The 19,268-nt window shown below is 32.1% G+C and overlaps 1 protein-coding gene across 1 annotated transcript in view; it reads right to left on the bottom strand.

Annotated features, from left to right (window-relative positions):
* LOC130893793 (SLIT-ROBO Rho GTPase-activating protein 1-like) overlaps positions 1-19,268 on the bottom strand; it is a 94,901-nt gene that overhangs the window by 74,360 nt on the left and 1,273 nt on the right. The window lies entirely within an intron of this gene.

Here is a 19,268-nt window from a genome sequence, read left to right as displayed (position 1 = left end):
CAGGGTTCTCCAATTCTACTGTTCGTAAAAATGTAAGTATTTGAAGTGAAAAAATTTGCACCAAAGTTAAACCTTGTCCAAATATTATCCAACAAAGCTAAAAAATGATTTGGTGAGATTCCAGATATGTTGGTATCAGCAGGACAACCATATATTATTGAAAAAAATTATCAGAGAATAGGAACACTTAATCAAATTAATTTAAATCTAAATATACATTTTATTAGAACGTCATGATAAATAATAAACTTAACTTTTTTACTAAATACCCATTCCTCCACTCTTTCAGTAACCTAGTGATAAGAAAAAGAAAATAAGTTTTTCATGAATCGTAAACATAATCCATCCTACATCTGGTATTAGTCTCTGAAAAGTAAATATTTGAGCACTCTTAAGGAACTTAATACCTCTAAAAAATTAAGGATTGGAGAGCAGTTTCTGGCAACTAAATGACCATTCTGGATTAACAAAAGTTTAATGGGCAGCAGCTATCTCTTTCAGACCTTGGCGAAACCATTCTTAAATGTAAATGTAAAAAATTTTAACAATGCATTTTCAACATATCCTTTGGAATCAAATTTTTTCCACGAAATAATTTCGTAAACTGACGGTGCAAGGTGCTAAATAAATGCTGGATGTGGTAGGAATTCGTTAATACTAAATTATTCCATTTCATTCTGCGTAAATTTTGCAGTATGTGATTTAGAATTGTCTTGTTGTAAGAGAGCTTACTTTCAGTTAACTAAATCTGGATATTTCAACCACTATATACCTCGACATTGATAGCTCGACCATCTGGAATGATTTCGAAATACACTCAACTTTCGTAATTCCGTCAGACACACATCAAGACTTTTCGCTAGATTCGACCTCTCTTTGAGATCGGATCTGGTAATTGTCCTTCGCTTGAATCTGGCTTAATTCGTGTGCCACTATGCGACAACACTAATGATTTTAAATAACGATTTATAGTTTCTTTAGAAGGTCCTAGGTCCGATAATCAGCGACTGCTTGTTTTCTACCGATTCCCTTTTAGCGACATGAGCGCGAACGATCTTCAGGCGTCTCCAATATATCAAAGATTAAACCAGCACTGTACCATTCGCTTATTAACATTAAATACACGAATTTCATATTTATCCTACTCCATACTATTTATTATAAAAACGCACTGCAAAGTCAATGAACAAAGAGAGAATAATTACAATAAAGTAAAGCAATTAATTGCACTCCTCTTATATTTAGAGGCTAGTCTAAACAAGTTACGACATGTTTAAATTGGGACGTAGGAATTTTCACATATGAATCCCGACGCCTTCTGTATATTATTTGGACGAACTTCCAGTAAATGAAGGCCATACCTTCTCCAAATTTGGACAAGAAAGGAACAACAAAGGTTCTCATTAAGCATTTATGGATAGTCTTTAGGCTTAAAAGTTCCTTAAGGAAAGGTCACCGGTTAATTGTTTTGCATAATGGAAGATCACAATGAATTGTTGATGGTGGCCTTCTGATGGACTTTATATCATATTGATTATCTATATTATGCATTTGGCAGGAGAGTTTCTGTACTGTAATAAGTTGCCTAAGAGGAAAGATCGTTTGAATCCGAAATAAATAACTTAAAACATTATTATCCATATATCATGAGAAAAAAATCATTTTTACGTATTTTAACACAAATCTTAATTATCGCTTTTAAAATAGACTTCTTCAATACAAGCATGCTAACTCTAAACATAAGCTTCCGCGCTTTCAGTACCTCAGCGAATTAAGTTTTATTGCTTCAATGGACTCATGGCGCGTTTCTCGAAGCCATTTTTTTATTTTAGAAAAGAGGAAAAGTCACAGGGAGCCAAATCTAGCGAATCTCATTTGTTAAGTATCTCTTTTGCGGCCTCTACTCGACGTTGTTTTTGCAAAAGATTGAGGTCTTTTCCTACGTGTCTATCGTGCCCAACACATTATTCAAAATAGTTTTAATCGATCCATAGGAGATGATGCGACCCTCTTCTATTTCTCGGATACCAACATGACAATTTTCTAGCACCATTTTCTCAACATTTTTTATGTTATCGTCGTAAACAAAGATGGATAGGCGACTCGTTTAAGGTAAGATTTTAACAACCTCTACTGGAAGCTTTGTGTTACTCGAATACTAACGTTCGCTCCCCAAAACATTTTCAATGATTCCGTATTTCAAGTACCTTCTTTTTCCATAGTCAATATCGCCAGACTTTTTACATCCTAAGCCAACAACTGACTAGCACATACTATGAGATATGGTTTTCAAACTATACACAAACATCAAAAAAGGTTGTATCAATATAGGCAAACAAATGTTACGGATCAGACCCTAAATATTTTTATGGTTTCTAATAGGCAATGAAAATAAATAGATCCTTTTAAACTGATTTCAGTATCAGATCTATCAGAACATTATGTATGAAAATAATTTGAAAAACTTTCGTAGCCTAGAAACCAACTGTTAAATGAACAGCGATACTTAAAATTCTGAATTCGAAATAATCTGTTAAATACGATAACAGAATGTGAAATAATTGGAGTGAAAAAATATCGGTCATTGTATAAATATGCCGTATATAAGTACTTGATTATATAGCAGGTTTCAATAACACTGATGCTATACTGTTAAATGTGATTTTAATGAGTTGATTGTCTGTACAATGTACACATAATTACGAATTGACTAAACAAATAATTTCTTTGAAGTTTTTTGTAATGTTTTTCAAGATATGACTTAGTTCAGTATCTCAGTATCTATTTTAAGTACAAGCTATACAATGAAATAACATCGTTAAACAACATTGTTGAAATTAACAATACTTTGATGTGAAAGAATTTAAGTTTAAAATGTCTGGTCGTATGAATATACAGAATTCATATTCTACAATAAACAAACTAATGTGTTTGGAAGTTACTTTTGTTGAAATGCCATTGACATGTTGTTAACAATATTTTTCACAGTTTATATAAATTTCATCTTTGGAGGGACTTTTTCTAGAAATTGAAGAAAATATTTCTTAGGAAATTTTTGTGAATGTCTGTTCATCGAAACATTATTCTTCATACCACAGGGAAAAAAGAGATCTAGATACAAGCGATACAAGATGTTGTATGGGTTGATTTAGAGTGTTAAATACTCTAGTGGATGTAAACAAAAGAAACAGATGTACTGTTATTTTGGCACTTCATTTGGAGAAATCCAGTCACTATTCTAAAACATGTCGAAATGCTACAATTTTGAAGGGCTCGTAGCTAATTTACTTCGTAAATGTCATAGCTGCCATGCTTTGTCCTTATTCATCGCACGTAACATCTTCTCTCTTGCGCTTCCACTTACCTGGAGCGAGAGTGGTTCACAAAAATCATGGCAAGCTCTGTTTGCGGCCATTGTGCAACTGGCAACCATGGATTTTCATGTTCAATGTATATAAAACTTTAATTTTGCATTAAAATTTGAAAAAAAACCGGTGAATGCGGTTAATTAACTATAATATACCTGTTTTCACCTGGCAACCCTAATGCTGCGACCGACTGAGAGCTGGCGCCCATTTATATTTTGATTTACGACATTATTTTCTTTCATATGCTGTAAGATTGACTGAAAAAACATATAGTTGCAAGTTATATTAGTGTATTAATGATATTAAAATTAATTACAGGTAATTGCGGCTAATTTTTTAATTTTTAAACTCATCAAAAAAAACAGATACCTGCAAGATGACGCGGTGGGATCTTAGACTATAAGGTGATTTGGGATACTGAAACGAACAAAGAGAAGAGGGAGACCCAGAATAAAGTAGAATATTTAAATAAGCAAAAAACCTAGAAAAGAGAGGAATGAACTGGTCTTTTAAACATGAAGCAGATGGAAGAAACCCATTCCATAATATCAAAATTTCTCAAGACAACCTTTTAACGCACAAACTGTTTTTGGAACATTCGCCTGCACCGGCCTGTGAATTTCTGAATTATCATTTTCCTGCTCAATTGATTGAAAGAGAATTTGAGGAGGAACTAGCCCAGTCAATTGATTTAAAGCTTTTAGATTGCTTTTTCTGAAGTCATTTGATATCGACGATAATCGTGTTACAACCTGAATATCTAGGAATTTCAGGTCAAAGTAAAGCTCAAGAATGCCGTTCATTGAGTCCAGACGTGCCCAGAAATATCCACGAAGCATGAACGATGAAAATAGATGATATAATTGTATGAAAGTCAAATATTTAACAATAAATACATCTAATAATTTGAAATACATCATTGATATTTTTCAAATCCAAAACTAAAAATGAAAAAGGTCGAAAAACTTTTTCAGAAAGTTATCACCTCCGCAGTTATTGAGGGATTGGTTAGGTTGAAGCACGTTGAATATGGGCCTATAGTGAAAGCAACATTGTTTATTTATCAGTCAATGTAGTCTCTCCATTACAAAGTTGTCAGCGTGGATTATCACAATGTTAAATTATCATTTAATGTAGATAGATTTTGGACTATTTTAACAATGAGTTACGCCACTCTCTTTTCTACTTTTGACTCGTTAACATCATTTACCACATTGGATACTCATGGAAATACTGATTAAATCCAATATATAAACTAGAGGCACATACATTAGTAACGAGACTTCTATTTTTACCTTATTGTTTTAAAAAAATATTTAAGGTACTTTCAGAAAAATGTTTCACCTTCCTATTTATGTAGATATTTCAACAAGACGTCACAATATTTTCTGGATTATTTTCTATTATCTTCACATCGTACACATTTTACTGTTTGTTCCTGATTCATTGTGAAGACAAGTTTTTTATTTAGAGGTCTTGAAATAATTTTCGGAATCAGATCATGTGGTTATTTCAAGCCTATTTTTAGTGTCATCTTTGGAAGCTGGGAATTAATTTAGTCATAGTCATGAATTTTTTATTAATTGAAAATGGAATTTAACTGTGAAATATTATTTTTATACTTGTTCTCGATTTATCTGGATGTTTATTTTACTTTCATTGTTTGCGTAGAAAAACATTATTAATTATGTCATAAAAACATAACCTTAAAAACTTCGTGGAGGTAACGAGCATACTTTTTAATTAGTTTCTATTCGCTTCATGAGTTTAAAATTAATAAATTTTCTCTTATATATTTTTACTTCTTTTCTATACGTAATGCATACAATGCAAAAGTTTTCCCTAAATTTTGTCAATTTGCAAGTAAATGACAACGTCTATACTACGAGACCACCACCGCAGAGACTATGAATCATCAGTTTCTGAATTGGTTCATTTAGCAAAGATCAATATATGTGTGTGTGGACAAAATAACTAGGAGTTCACGGGTTGAATCGCGTTGAAATTTTGAAAATTCTCAACGTTTCGGCTCCCACTTGGAAGCCATTATCAAGAGAGGGGTGGGGGTAGGATGGTTATTCGTCCGAATATTCGTTATATATTTTCCCTTGATCCGGGATTAAAATATTACGCCCAACTTGATAATAATATATTACAGACAAACTGGAACAATAATGAGGAAACGGATTATAACCTAAAAACAGTCTGAAAAATACTAAAACAAAGGCTTATTTGTGAAGACGTAGATTACGATTTGATATTAGCAATTCATACAGCACTCTAGTGTTGCCTACGAGACGAGACAAATCTCGTCTTTTCTCGTACAAACAGTAGAAAGTTTGGTCTCGTAATAAAATCTTGCCGCTGTGTCGCTAATTTTTTATTTTTCCTATTAAAATAAAATACACATATAAAATCAGATTTTTAACAAACAAAAACAAAGTATTCTAACTAGACAAATACAAACAAAAAAATGAAAATTGATCATAGATATTATAGATAAAATACAAAAAATAATGAAATCATTTTTTATTTGATTTCAACAAACAAAAATAAGCAAAATCTGTTATGTTATAATAAATTATATCTATCTTATATATCAATTATTAATAAAACGATTGTATCTCAAACTTCGGTGGTAATAATTATTGTATATTGGGAAATGGGAAAAAGAATAAGTTGGCATCATAAACAATGTATACTTCATTTCATTTTATCCCGTTCTTTCTCCGGCACCTGCTTTCGTCACCGTTGAAACTTCTCTAGATGGAAGCAGGTCTTCATAATAGGTGCAATTGTTCACAATGTTGGCTCCCATAATCACTGCGATATTTGCATTTCTGATTGTCTGACCTGATCTCGAGTCTTCACTTTAACACTTTCGGTCTCCTCGGAAACCGGCACTCTAATTCCTCAATGACTTTTCGGTCACACAGTCTCTTCTCTATACGGCAATGAATATCGGCTAGCTCAACATCTTCCACAGTTATTAATCAGATAGCACCTCGCTGATAACTTCTACTTGTAGTGTTTATGCACTTACAACTTGAATATAACTTGAATTTATTTCTAGCCTACTTGCTCTTCTATTCAAGTATTTCCTGAATTTTGATAAGACGGTACTACTAAATACTAACGTTACTAAGTAGTACCGCCATCTCGTTTGTTACATTTAATAACATTTGTAGTGAATCAACGGGGACTAGTTAGTGATTCGCGTCAGTAATTAGTTTCAAACGAGTGTAAAAGAATTAATTTGTCATTTTTAAGGTTTGTTTTTCCAAATAATGAACGTAACGAATTAAAAATTTTAGGAACAACATGCGTTACAAATATCATCCTCAACCAAAATTCTAATAAGAAATACAAGGAAGTTAGCAGTTTCTCTGATGGTGAGAAGAACACTTGCCGAAAGTTTGGATTTTTAGTTTAATGAAAAGTTCACAATTCCCAAAATTTGCTGCAAGCTCCAATATATTAGTTTTTGTTTATATATTGAAGTTTATAATTGAAGATTAGTTCATTTATAAGTATTGTTGCGGCCGTGATATGTGATATAAGATTATTTTTTGAATGATTGGAAAAATAGGAAAATCGCTGAACGAAGTGTGTAGAGTTAAAAGGAGATGTGGGATTTATCCAATCGACGGTTTATTTTTTTGAACACTATAATAATCAAGGATTTTCAATAAATGATTCATGCTAACTACCAGCACTTGAATTAAAAAAACGAAAAAAACGAAAAAGAAAATAAACAATCCACAAATATTTGTAGGAATAGGTTATTGGAAATATAAATATCGACTATACGTCAGATTATAAATAATATAAGATAATATCATTTTAATCTAACTAAAGAAGCAAAATCAGATCGATAAGCAAGTGGGATGATATACATGTAACTGCATAGGATAATACAAGGCATTTTTTTTAAGTAAGTACCGTTTTGCGATTCAGCCGCCGCAACCCCAAAGGTCGGCGTTCCGCACATGCGCCCTGGTTACCTACATCCCTTGTCTACGCACTGACGCCATTACAGTCTGATTCTTCATTGTGTACGTTGTTTACTGAGTGTTTAAGATGCCTCCGACAATCATGAGTCCCGCCGATAGTGAAGTACGGGCTGTTATACGATTTCTTAGTGCTAAAGGCGTAAAACCGATCGATAATCATCATGAGATCTGTGAAGAAGAAGAAACAACAATCCATAGAATGGCGACATTCATCATCTCCTAAAAAAGTGAAGTTTAAGCAAACAATTTCTGGCCGGAAAATCATGTGCACAATTTTTTGGGACAGAGTATTGCTAGTGGAGTTTCGGCCTCGTAATGAGACAATCAATGCAGCGTCTTATTGTGAGACATTGAACAATTTGCGTCGTGCAATCCAGAACAAAAAACGTGGCAAGTTGAGTAAGGGTATCGTTTCGCTGCATGTGGCTAATCGGACCAAAGATCTCATCAAATCTTTTCAATGAGAAACTCTAGATCATCCCCCCCACAGCCCCGATTTGGCGGGATCATTTGTTCCTGCACTTTAAGAAATATCTGGGCGGTCAGCGTCTTCAAGACGATAACGAAATGTAGAATAAGTTAGAGGCTTTCATGTAAAAATAAAATTATTGCGATATCTTTGCACGTTTTTTTTGACACAATAAAAGTTTTAGATGAGGTGTGACATGAAGGTCTCAATTATAAAGAATAGTTTCGCAGTTATTGTAAGCTTACATGTTATAGAATATTAAATATCTAGACTGAAGTAACAGAAATTAAGGCAGAGGTACCAAAAGGTTAAAGTTAATCTGAGGGTCTCATAAAAAAAGAATTGGATACTGAGCTTACAAAGAATTTATTAGTTATGAGGTAGACATTTCTAAAAATACATATAATCTTTAATAATACATTTTTTAACAAACAAGTATTGAGTTCAATGCAAATGGCTCAATTTTTCTCATTATTCGTGGTACCCCATAATCTTTGTTAAATAAATCACTGAGTATTGTCAATATTGTCAAATACACAATATATCCTTGGACAAATACATCGAAAACGTTTATCAGCACGTGCTCACCACAATCAATATTTGAATAAAGAGTGAAGTTGCCGTTGTATCAATTCATATGAATTTTAGTCAAGGATAAAGACGGTAGTAATATACAACCAAGAAGAAACAGGCGTAACAATCATTGAAATATATTACAGAAATGATGATATCAGAAAGAATATTGATTAATCATATCATCCATACGTATTGCGTTCGAAAATAATATGAGTTTCAAATTTCGCGTTTAATGTACATTCATGGGGTAGATTAACACTGTCTCCTAGTTATTCAATGTGTTTAAACACTTACACTAAACTTAACAACCTAACTTGTAACTTGTATAATAATTAACTTATCACTACTGCTTAATTAACATACATAATTGATTTTGAGTCACCGTTTACTTTTCTATATTCATTACGACTTACTTCTCTAAATATGCTCGATATATATAGCAGAAACGACATCAAAACAAACAATGTGGAGAAATCTCTTGCTATAATAAAACATATATAAAAACAAACATCAAACGTATTCCACTGAATATCAAACAGGCCGCGGCTTCGCCAAATTTTTAAATTATATTATAATCGGAGAGGATCGGCTTCACAACTTATGCCTTGTACTTGTTCGTAACAATACTTCAAATATAAAGATGGAATATATGTATAAAGGAAATGATAGATGCGCTATGGGAGCTTCCATAATAAGTGTAATAGCACAATTACTAATGGAAAATCTTAAGGAAACTGTGTTAAGAAAACCTGATATAGATATCCCGTTTTGCTTTTTCCGTTATGTATATTATTGCATTACTGATGTACCAAAAAATGAAATTGAAAACGTAAATAAACAATTCAATTCTTCAATCATGATAGACTTTAATTCACAATTGAATCGAACAAAATAATAAAATCAACTTTCTTGAAGCCACATTAAATAAAATTAAAAATAACATAAAAAAATGGTATACAAAACCAACTATCAGATCCTGAATTTAGATGCTTAGCTATACAAAAAGCAAAAAGGACATTGAAAGAAAATAATAGATACTATAATCAATTGAGAAACTGAACATCAAAACATTTTTCTTTATCCCATCATCGTCATCCAACCCCAACTCAATTCTGTCATTGATACCCTCGCATCACGATCCATCTCGTTGAGGGACGAATCCAGTCGATCATTGATTCAAAATGATAACAACAAATCCCAAATTTCTAGAAGCATCTACAAATGTACATCTCCAATTACTCCATCCTCCTTCACTTGTTTGAAAGATCAATTGAGGGTGTCCCTTCCTTAAATAAAAGGTGTAACAGACAATATTTGCAGCAGTTAGTGTATTACTGTTAACAGTGTTCTTGATGCTTTCCATTTCTTTGGTGAAATTCTAAGGAATAGGTAGATCAAGGCATTGGAATCAATCGAAAAAAAGGGCTGATTCGTTGCGTGGAATATCACTACCCCCACCCTCCTCTTGATAATAGCTCCAAAGTGGGAGCTGAAACGTCGAGAATTTTCGAAATTCCAACGGGTTTCAACCCGTGAACACCTAGTTATTTTGTTCACACACCCACACATATATATTTTGATGTGTTTGTGTTTCTAAAAATTGACGTTTCGACTTTTGTTTAAGACTTTATATTTATATGTTGATAAAGACTTAGAGAAAAGTCGAAACGTCAATTTCTATCTTTCTTTCAAAAATTTATTAAAAAAACTAATTTTGAAACAGACCAAAAAACTATAAAATATATATACATCTGTATAATCACTTTGTATATATTTTAATCTGAGAAAAATTGGTTGATTTTGATACAACTTTTGAACACAATTTGTTTGTATCTCTATTAGTAATACAATTAACGGGGGAGGAGATAAATTATATTGCAAATCCGGTACATCACGAGATTTTACAAATACATGGATGTAAGATTATTTGATATCTAATTATTCAGAATTTCAAAAAATATTGATGGTTAATTGATAGAAAGTGTGGGATACAGTTATTCTGCAGTCAACTATAATTCTAACGAAACGAAAGCTAATAATTTTTTGTTGAATATGATTTACTTTCACGAAAGTATATATAACAAAATTTAACACACAAATATCAATCTAATAAATGGATGATAATATTAATTACTACAGGAAGTACATACAACGCTTTTCGAAGACATTGTTCATCTATGTTAGAATTACAGGTTTCTAAAGTGTATCGGCATCGCCTCTCTTTTCTCTATCGAAAAAACATACTTTCAATTATAAAAATTCTTCAAACAGAATCAAGTACAAGAAAAAGATAATTTTGCACATTCTGAATAAAATTTATAAATTTTAATGTAACTACGAATAATACAATTGATGGCTGTTTCATATCGGAATGAAGTTCGGGTGGATTTGTCTAAAGAATAGAAAAAAGGACTATCAAATAGAAGACGCATCACAATAATCCAAACCGCATACCAATTGCGTTGTTGCTATAAAAAAAATGTTAAACATTTAAATTTGAGCGACTATGAGGATTGTGAACTTTTTGAAAATCGGTTTCAGAATTATTCGCTTCCAAATATATCGTTGTCATAAACAATTCATGTTATCACAGCTGACAGGTGAAAAAAAAAAAGAATTTCAAGAATATTTGTTGAGTCATGACATTTATTTTAATGAAAGTCGTGAAGTGGAAGTATGCCCAGAAATTTCTCAATAACATCAACGAATTTTATGTATGTAAATTATTTGATCATTATTTAAATTAGAATTGATGAGAATCAATAAATTACCAGTAAAAAATTATGTATTGCAACTCATAAAATACATCAAAATTAAAAATTTGTTGGTAAATTATAATATTAATTCAGATTACTTATTTATTTGAATATGGGATATTTGGATAGTTGAGTCAGTATCCCCGGATCGGTACTTCATTGAACTTGGATCTAGAATATTTTTATTTTTATATTAATCGACAATAGTGATTTAATTGATCCAAATAATACAGTTATCTAGCTAACTCATTAACACCTGTGTATCCTCTCTTCCCAATTGATTCTTAATAATAAAGATAATCAAAAACTGTTTGCTTGGAGCTTCTAGAATTTTATATAAAATAGATGTTAAGTAAGGCGGTAAACTTATTTATTACCCCCTGAAACGACAACGTTTCCTTCGGGTTTCATAGTCGATTCATTTCATCCCTTTTTTTTTTTGACACAGATAAGTTTGTATTTTCTATTACCTGATTATTAAAACGATGCGTATATTTAGTATCGAACAAGAAATGAAGCTTTGGAAGTGGGAACGAGTTTTTTATGTAGCACACATGTCTCTGATGACTATATTATTCTTCTTTTTTTCAAAAGAACTCTTTCGAGGAATATTTTTTCACACATCGTTCACTCAATCATTTCCCTAATAAAATCCAGACGTTCCTAATTTAAACTGCAGACGAATGATTTAAAAGCCTCATATGTGTAAATGATATATATATATATATATATATATATATATATATATATATATATATATATATATATATATATATTAATGTAAAGAAAAAACTTGATTGTAGGAGATCTAAAGTTTGATAACCAAATAACGACTTTTTTTTAGTAATGACTGCTACACTTTATAAATGTCTAATTTCAGCAACTTTTAAACAACAAAACCGAAATATTTCTATCAGAATTTCTGGACTTTTGATCAAGCAAAAAATATAGTTTTTTAAGTGTGGTGATATTTTGGTTGGAACCTGCCAATGGAAGGCAAAAAATACTATTAATGGCCATCAGAATTTTGTAACCCTCTTATTTATCCAATCTATACATATTTGATGTGCCAACGAATATTGCATCATAAAGATCAGGATAAGTGCAATAAAAATTATATTTCTTAATTACTGGCAAGACGTGGCAAGTTGAGTAAGGGCATCGTTTTGCTGCATGTGGCTAATCGAACTAAAGATCTCATCAAATCTTTTCAACGAGAAACTCTAGATCATCCTCCCTACAGCCCCGATCTGGCGCCCAGCGACTACCATTTGTTCCTGCACTTGAAGAAATACTTGGGCGGTCAGCGTCTTTGAGACGATAACGAAGTCAAAACAGTTGTGATACAGTGGTTAACAAGTCAGACGGCAGAATTTTATGAGGAGGGTATTGAAAAACTGCCTCAATATTCACGGAAATTATGTAGAAAAGTAGATTAAGGTAGAGGCTTTCATGTAAAAATAAAATTATTTCGATATCTTTGCACTTCTTTTTTTAATTCCAAAACGGTACTTACTTAAAAAATATGCCTCGTAGAATACTTTTTCGTGTTTTTGAAAATGTGTATTGTAGAAATAATATCGGTTGGTAAGAATTATAGAAGTGCCATTCAAACTGTTTCTACGTTAAGGTGTCCCAGTTGGTTTTAAGAAGGTAGTGAGATGAGATTCCAAATATAGCATTTTGAGATTACTTAGTACATCAAATCATTCGACGCCCGTTTTATTAAAACGTAATATAATGTTTATATTGCTTTAGTATTACTAATCCTTATGATTAGTTTAAGCTAAAATTATGTCATATATATTCTGTTATGATCGAGTTTTAGAACTATTTCTAAATACAATGAAATCAAAATAAACAATGTGCTGCAGAATAGCTTACAGATGCTTTATTGAATATACAATATTTCATCTGCTTGTATGAACAATACCACGAATTCCATTGAAATATTTAGAAAATTTATAACATCAGAAACATATTATTCTTCAGATGCTAGAAGTGGAGTTTAAAAAATAGTTATATCTATCTTCATTCGCATAACACACTTAGCTTTCCTCAACTAAGATTAAATATGTATGTGCATTTAGAATACCATTATAGCTATTATTACGAAATCACATACGCTAGGAGATAAGTAATAAATTTTAAATAAATACGAATGAAGACAAAATTGCTACATTAACAATTTTGAAAGTGCATACTCTGAAAGAACGGAATTAATCGACACATCAATACTTACATGTTCTTGAAATACATTTATATATTAAATGAAGAGCCTACATTTGTATCTACGCATTGGTGTTATTCTTTATCATATAGTGAGTGACATCCTTCAAAATAGTCCCCATTTAACTTAATAACATAAATAACAATTCTAAGCAATCTTGGAAATCAATGCATTCGTAGCATTACATAGTTGAAACTGTCTTTTGTTATCGAACCAGTGTTCTTTAAGGGGGAAAGAGCAAAAAGAAGTAAAGAGCTATCTCAAGACTATCCAGATTCTGGCGAAGCTTAAGTCTTAAGGTATGATTCCTAAGCGACGACTGTAGCAACCCAGCCGCGCGACTATGACTCATACTGCTTCCCATGTAAATGAATGAAAACCATTCCTATGACGCGACTGGGGCCGCGCGACGGAGGCGCCTCTAGTGAAGCGGCTCGAGCCGTACGGCTGGACTGCTCCCATGAGCACTCTAGTTTTTGGCGTTTTTCCCATTAAATAATGGATAATGTAAAACTTATTGAACTATCGCTACGATAGTCGTCGCTTAGGAATCCTACCTTTAGTGTTTATTTGAATAATGCTTTGGCGTTGTCGTGGTGAAGGAGCCTCTGTTGTCTAAATTTGCTCAGACTTAGATGTGTTCTTTATTAGTCTTAGCGATTGACAAGACTGTTACATTGTTCCTGGATGATAGCCGATCGTTTTATCACTAATAATAATCTAACTAATATTTCCAATATCAAAGTAAAATTTTATACATATTATTTGATCTGGAAAAAGCACCTCAATCACGAACTAACGCGTCCAGTTAATTACTGCGTACAGCGTATAAAAGGTTTCGGTGTTAATAATTTATAAAAGTCTTCCAATAACTATGGATAAATAGCGTAACTTATTAGATGGCGTCCATAAGTTTCAAAAGGTGGAATAATATACAGTAAATATAAGTATATACAAAAAAATATCAATTGAAAACAGTATCCAGAGAAACGGGTCTATATGAGCTCAAAACTTGAAAATAAAATTGAAATGGAAAACTATACGATATATATGAAAAGACTAGTTCATTCAGTCTTATTTAAAGAATATGTACGTTATGTATTGATTACAAAATATAATCTTTGTGAATCCTATAGAGGTGAAATTCTTCTGTTTGATTTGGACTGTCTAAAATCAGAATCTATATTCACAATTTATTATAAACGGAGAAATATACGATCAATAGAATATTTGACATTATTTGGTGGGAATTTTGTTCTAAAATGGTTAGTCATGCGTGAATTAGAAAGGGTGCGAGCGATATGGTTGGATAAGTACGAGTATGACGCGATAGGTCTTTCTAATGAAGGGATAAATTTAATTATTTATAGCAGCTAGAACTAATTTTTTGGTGTTACTATCATCAGAAACATTTGAAACAAAGAAATGATTAAAAAGACCTAAGTAAGTTGAGGAAAATTTATGATTCTATATTATAAACTTCAAACGTATCTATACTATAAAACAAATTGATATTTTGGTCTTTGTATATAAAAAATTTTATTTTCAAAATAAAAACGGAAACTGAAGTGTATGTGTTTCGACATTTATGTGCTAAGAGATCGTGAGTAAAAAGACGCTTTAAAATTAAGGTTTGACATTGACCCTAAATACAGTTTTAGATAAGATATATCGCTACCTCAATACTATGTCACAAAATAAGAATAGGTATGTTTTTGCTATTTACTTACTCGTATTTTATATTTAAATCATGCAAATTGAAACACAGAAAATGAACTAGACAATATTAATTCTTGTATTGGAAGAGAATTTTGAAAAGTGAGCCCATTTTCATTCCTAGTGAAATATCCATCCTTGTTAAGACAGGGGAGCCCTATAATGTAAAATAAATGGAATCACCGGACTTTTATTGACGATTTTGGTAAAACACAGATGATGAGAAATGCACCTGGAACGATGTAAAGATAGTTGAACTAAGGAAACAAAATGAATATTCTATTTTTTATAAGACATATTATAAAGATGAATGTTTCAGAGAAATTGACATAAGAAGAAAAACAAGGAGAAGCACAAAGGAGTAAGTTTTGAAGAAAGCTTATACCGAAGCCCCTTCTATAACAGAAAATAAAAGAAAAGATCTAATTTCATAATTCAAATGCAAATCTAATTCCTAAAGCACATTACCAATTCGTTTCTAATTTGAAAAGCTCAAAGGTCGTCTTACCAGCTGCCAACAGTGATGAAGAAACATTGAAAAAGACAAAGAGTAAGGCATAATTATAATAATACTATTTTATATTCAATTTGAGAAAATAAATGTTGTAAATAGAAATAAAAATAATATCATTTTTGTACCAACGACTACATTATTTTATTTGCTGAGACATAATCTTAGAAAAGTTAGATTTTTCATTGTTACAGTGAGACATCCCTGTCAAGCCTTATTATTAATTTTTTATAGCTATAATTAATACTAAAATCGGAAAATATGTCAAAACACTGTTTCAGGAACTATCAGATGGCATATTAGTATTTTTCCCATTTTTAATTAGGGTATACTTAAGAAGCAATTTGTGATTATCTGTGAAAAGTGAAAAGCTTCAATTGCTGATTACATGTTTTGTAGATGTCCCACTGTTGCTCTGAGGTAGCGATGTATAAAATACAAAATACAATTTATTGATTAAGTAACAAAAAAGTCTATGAAAGTAAGATTGATAAATCTTGTAAAGTAAATTGAAAACCTAAATACCCACGAACAAAATTATTGTATCAAGGATTTGTGAATTGAACCTGTATTGTACATATTAGTTCAACCGCTAATTTTAAACGGTTAGAATCGTTTTAGATTAGTGACCAAGTCCTCAGAAACCTGATCTGTACAATTTAGAATGACTAATTCATCTTGATAATTTTTGTATCATAACAGTCTATATTACAGTTAGCAAGTCAAAGAGAGTAAATGTATTTTTAGTCATGTTTATTTGCAAAATAGTTTTTTTAAATAAAAACTAAAAAAAGGAAAAGTCTGGTTTCTAAATCTCAAAATTCTATGTACGTGGCCTGTTCAATTCGATGTTGGCTATACTGAGTGATTATAATATTAATTTTATTCTTTGATTCAAGTTCGATTATTAATTGCAAGATTTTTATGATGAGAATCGAATAGTCAACTTATATTTTTACTTCATTTTTTGCTGCAACAGTAATGCAGTCATCCACATAACGGTGGTTTCGCTGAATACAGTTTCATCAAGATCTTCCACAACTAATTATGTCACATAATATACATGCCTTCACAGCACATTGACTAATTTGTTTATATTTTGATTTATGTTGAAGTGAGGTTATTTACACAGCTTCAACAATTTGAGATATGTCTGTGTTTTCAATATTATAATTATCAATATTCAATGAAATACATATCTTTTTCGCACCTAAGGAGGAAAATATTTTCGATTCATCTATTTTCAAATTTTCTTGAGGACATGAAGGATTTTTTTTCGGGATTTTGTTTCATTTCCATAAAAAAATTCAATCACAAGAATATTTATATGAAATATATAAATCCCGAAAATAACTTATTAATTAATAAAATCGCGTCTATATTCTGGATAGTACTCAGATTAAAATCCTTCACTCAATTACTAATAAGTACTAAATCCATCAATATATCAGCAACCAAACTTTTTTTAATGAGGATTTTTTGGAATACATGATAGGTATTTCAACAGTTATTAATCTTGCAATTTAGACTAACTTACAAGTCCTATCAATTACGTTATTTTTTTTTGACTATGACAAAATTGGAAAAGAGTACAAGGAAAGTCTGAAACATTTTTATATCTGATTGTCTGGTAAGATTGAAATAATTTGTGAACCAAGTTTTTTAAGCCATTAGAAAACAATGGTCCTTTGCTTCTATCCAAAAGGAAAAGAGTAATGATCAGGAATCACTGAAAAGATGCAGTGTTGTTTCATTGTGGAAGCAATCACAATCCAAATCGGAAAATTAAATGCACAAATAGCACCAATTGATATTTTTTGTACATGATGTGTTGATTTTTTTGGAAAGCTAAGGAACTAAGCCATAGACAGAACGATCACGACTTTACTGAAGACGAAATAGTAATAACAATTAAAGCAATAAATAAATATAAAAAAAATAATAGAAATTATGCACGAAACAAAACCAAAACTTCTGACAAAACACTACAGCTACTGTCTCAAATACGGAACCGTCCCACATACTTAGAAGAAAGCAGATATGATATGAGTTCCCAATATAGACGGAGGCAAATGACCTAGCTGTCTCCTACCGGCACAGTTTCAGACAGTGATATTAAACACTTGACGTAATTACATAGCTTACAGACACAATAAATATTAAAAAAACCAAAAAACTACATATAGTAATAGATCTGCAAATCGCGTTCAACATTGCTTGGGTGGCCGCCATCATAGACTGACTAAAGTTTAGTGTTTCGTCGGTCTAGTCGGTTTAGTCACTAAACGACACACAAATATCCGAAAATATGACAAAACTATGCAAAGACCTTCTACAGAACATGCGCATACAGACAGGATCAATATTATGGCTCCTCATAATTGGTTCAAAACAATTGACAAGACACGAATAACTGACAAAAACGACCTAGCTGAGGCGTTTGTGGACGACCAGATAGTGCTTCTGACAGGAACGTCACTAAGACAAATCGACCAGAAGTGGGAAGCGTGCAAACACTCGACGAGTTGCAACAAACTGACTTACTGCCATAATAAAACTAGTGCAATTTTTATGCCTAACACAGCGAGAAGATCTCCCAGAGTAAAAATACGTAACACAAACATAACTTTTGAAAACAACATCGATTACCTCGGACTGACAATTGACACGGGACAGCTGTGAATAGAACATGTTAAATCAAATCGTGAAAAAGCAGCCGACATTGGCCACAAACTGTTCATCATAGCTGGCCGAGACTGTGGACTAAAACCAACGATAACAAAAAATATATACGAAAAAGCGGTGAAGCCGATGCTTCACCGCTGAGAGCTAGCAGCTGTGGAAAGACCATTCTTGCTAAGTATGACCAAGGCGTATAAGACCGCATCAGCATTGGCGCTCCATGTACTAGCGCGAGTTACACCGCTAAACGTCGACTCATGGACAAAATATAAAACTTATGACTGACTTACCTCATCCAACCCGAAGAATCATTTCGCAAACTGGCAATGACCATAATCCATACATACAGGTATACTTAAATGTAAGCGACAAAGACAATGACAAAACTATCGGCATATACATAGACAAAACTGGAGAAAAGAGATACACATATACAGAATAAGCACTACATTCGACATAAACAAACTAGAAACAATTGCGCTAATGACAGCAACTGACATTATAACGGACTACACACACAAATACATACGATTCAATTTTGACTACACGGCGGTAACCCCACAGCACCAGTAGAGACGAATTCATAATAAAAATTATAAAGAATTTTGAAATCATCACAAAACATAACATCACAATTGACATAAACAGAACAAACCGTACCCACACGGGCATAAAACTTGCCGACACACTAGCACACAAACCCAAACAATATCTTTACCTACCCGACAAAATTTGACTTAAAACAACAAAAAAATACACTGCATGGCAAGACAAATGGAAAAATCAGATACTGGACGCAAAACATAGGCAATCTTCAAAATAGTAGATCACAACTGACAATGACGACTGGAAAACCACTCAACTAATTAGAGGACACGGACATATGAACGACTATAACAGGCGTTTCACACTAAGGGACACTGACGGCAAATACAAAAACTGTAATG

The sequence above is a fragment of the Diorhabda carinulata genome, chromosome 1 (assembly GCF_026250575.1).
Source record: "Diorhabda carinulata isolate Delta chromosome 1, icDioCari1.1, whole genome shotgun sequence".
Lineage (NCBI taxonomy): Eukaryota > Metazoa > Arthropoda > Insecta > Coleoptera > Chrysomelidae > Diorhabda > Diorhabda carinulata.
Note: the sequence above shows the minus strand (reverse complement) of the source record. Positions and strands in the feature narration are given on the sequence as shown.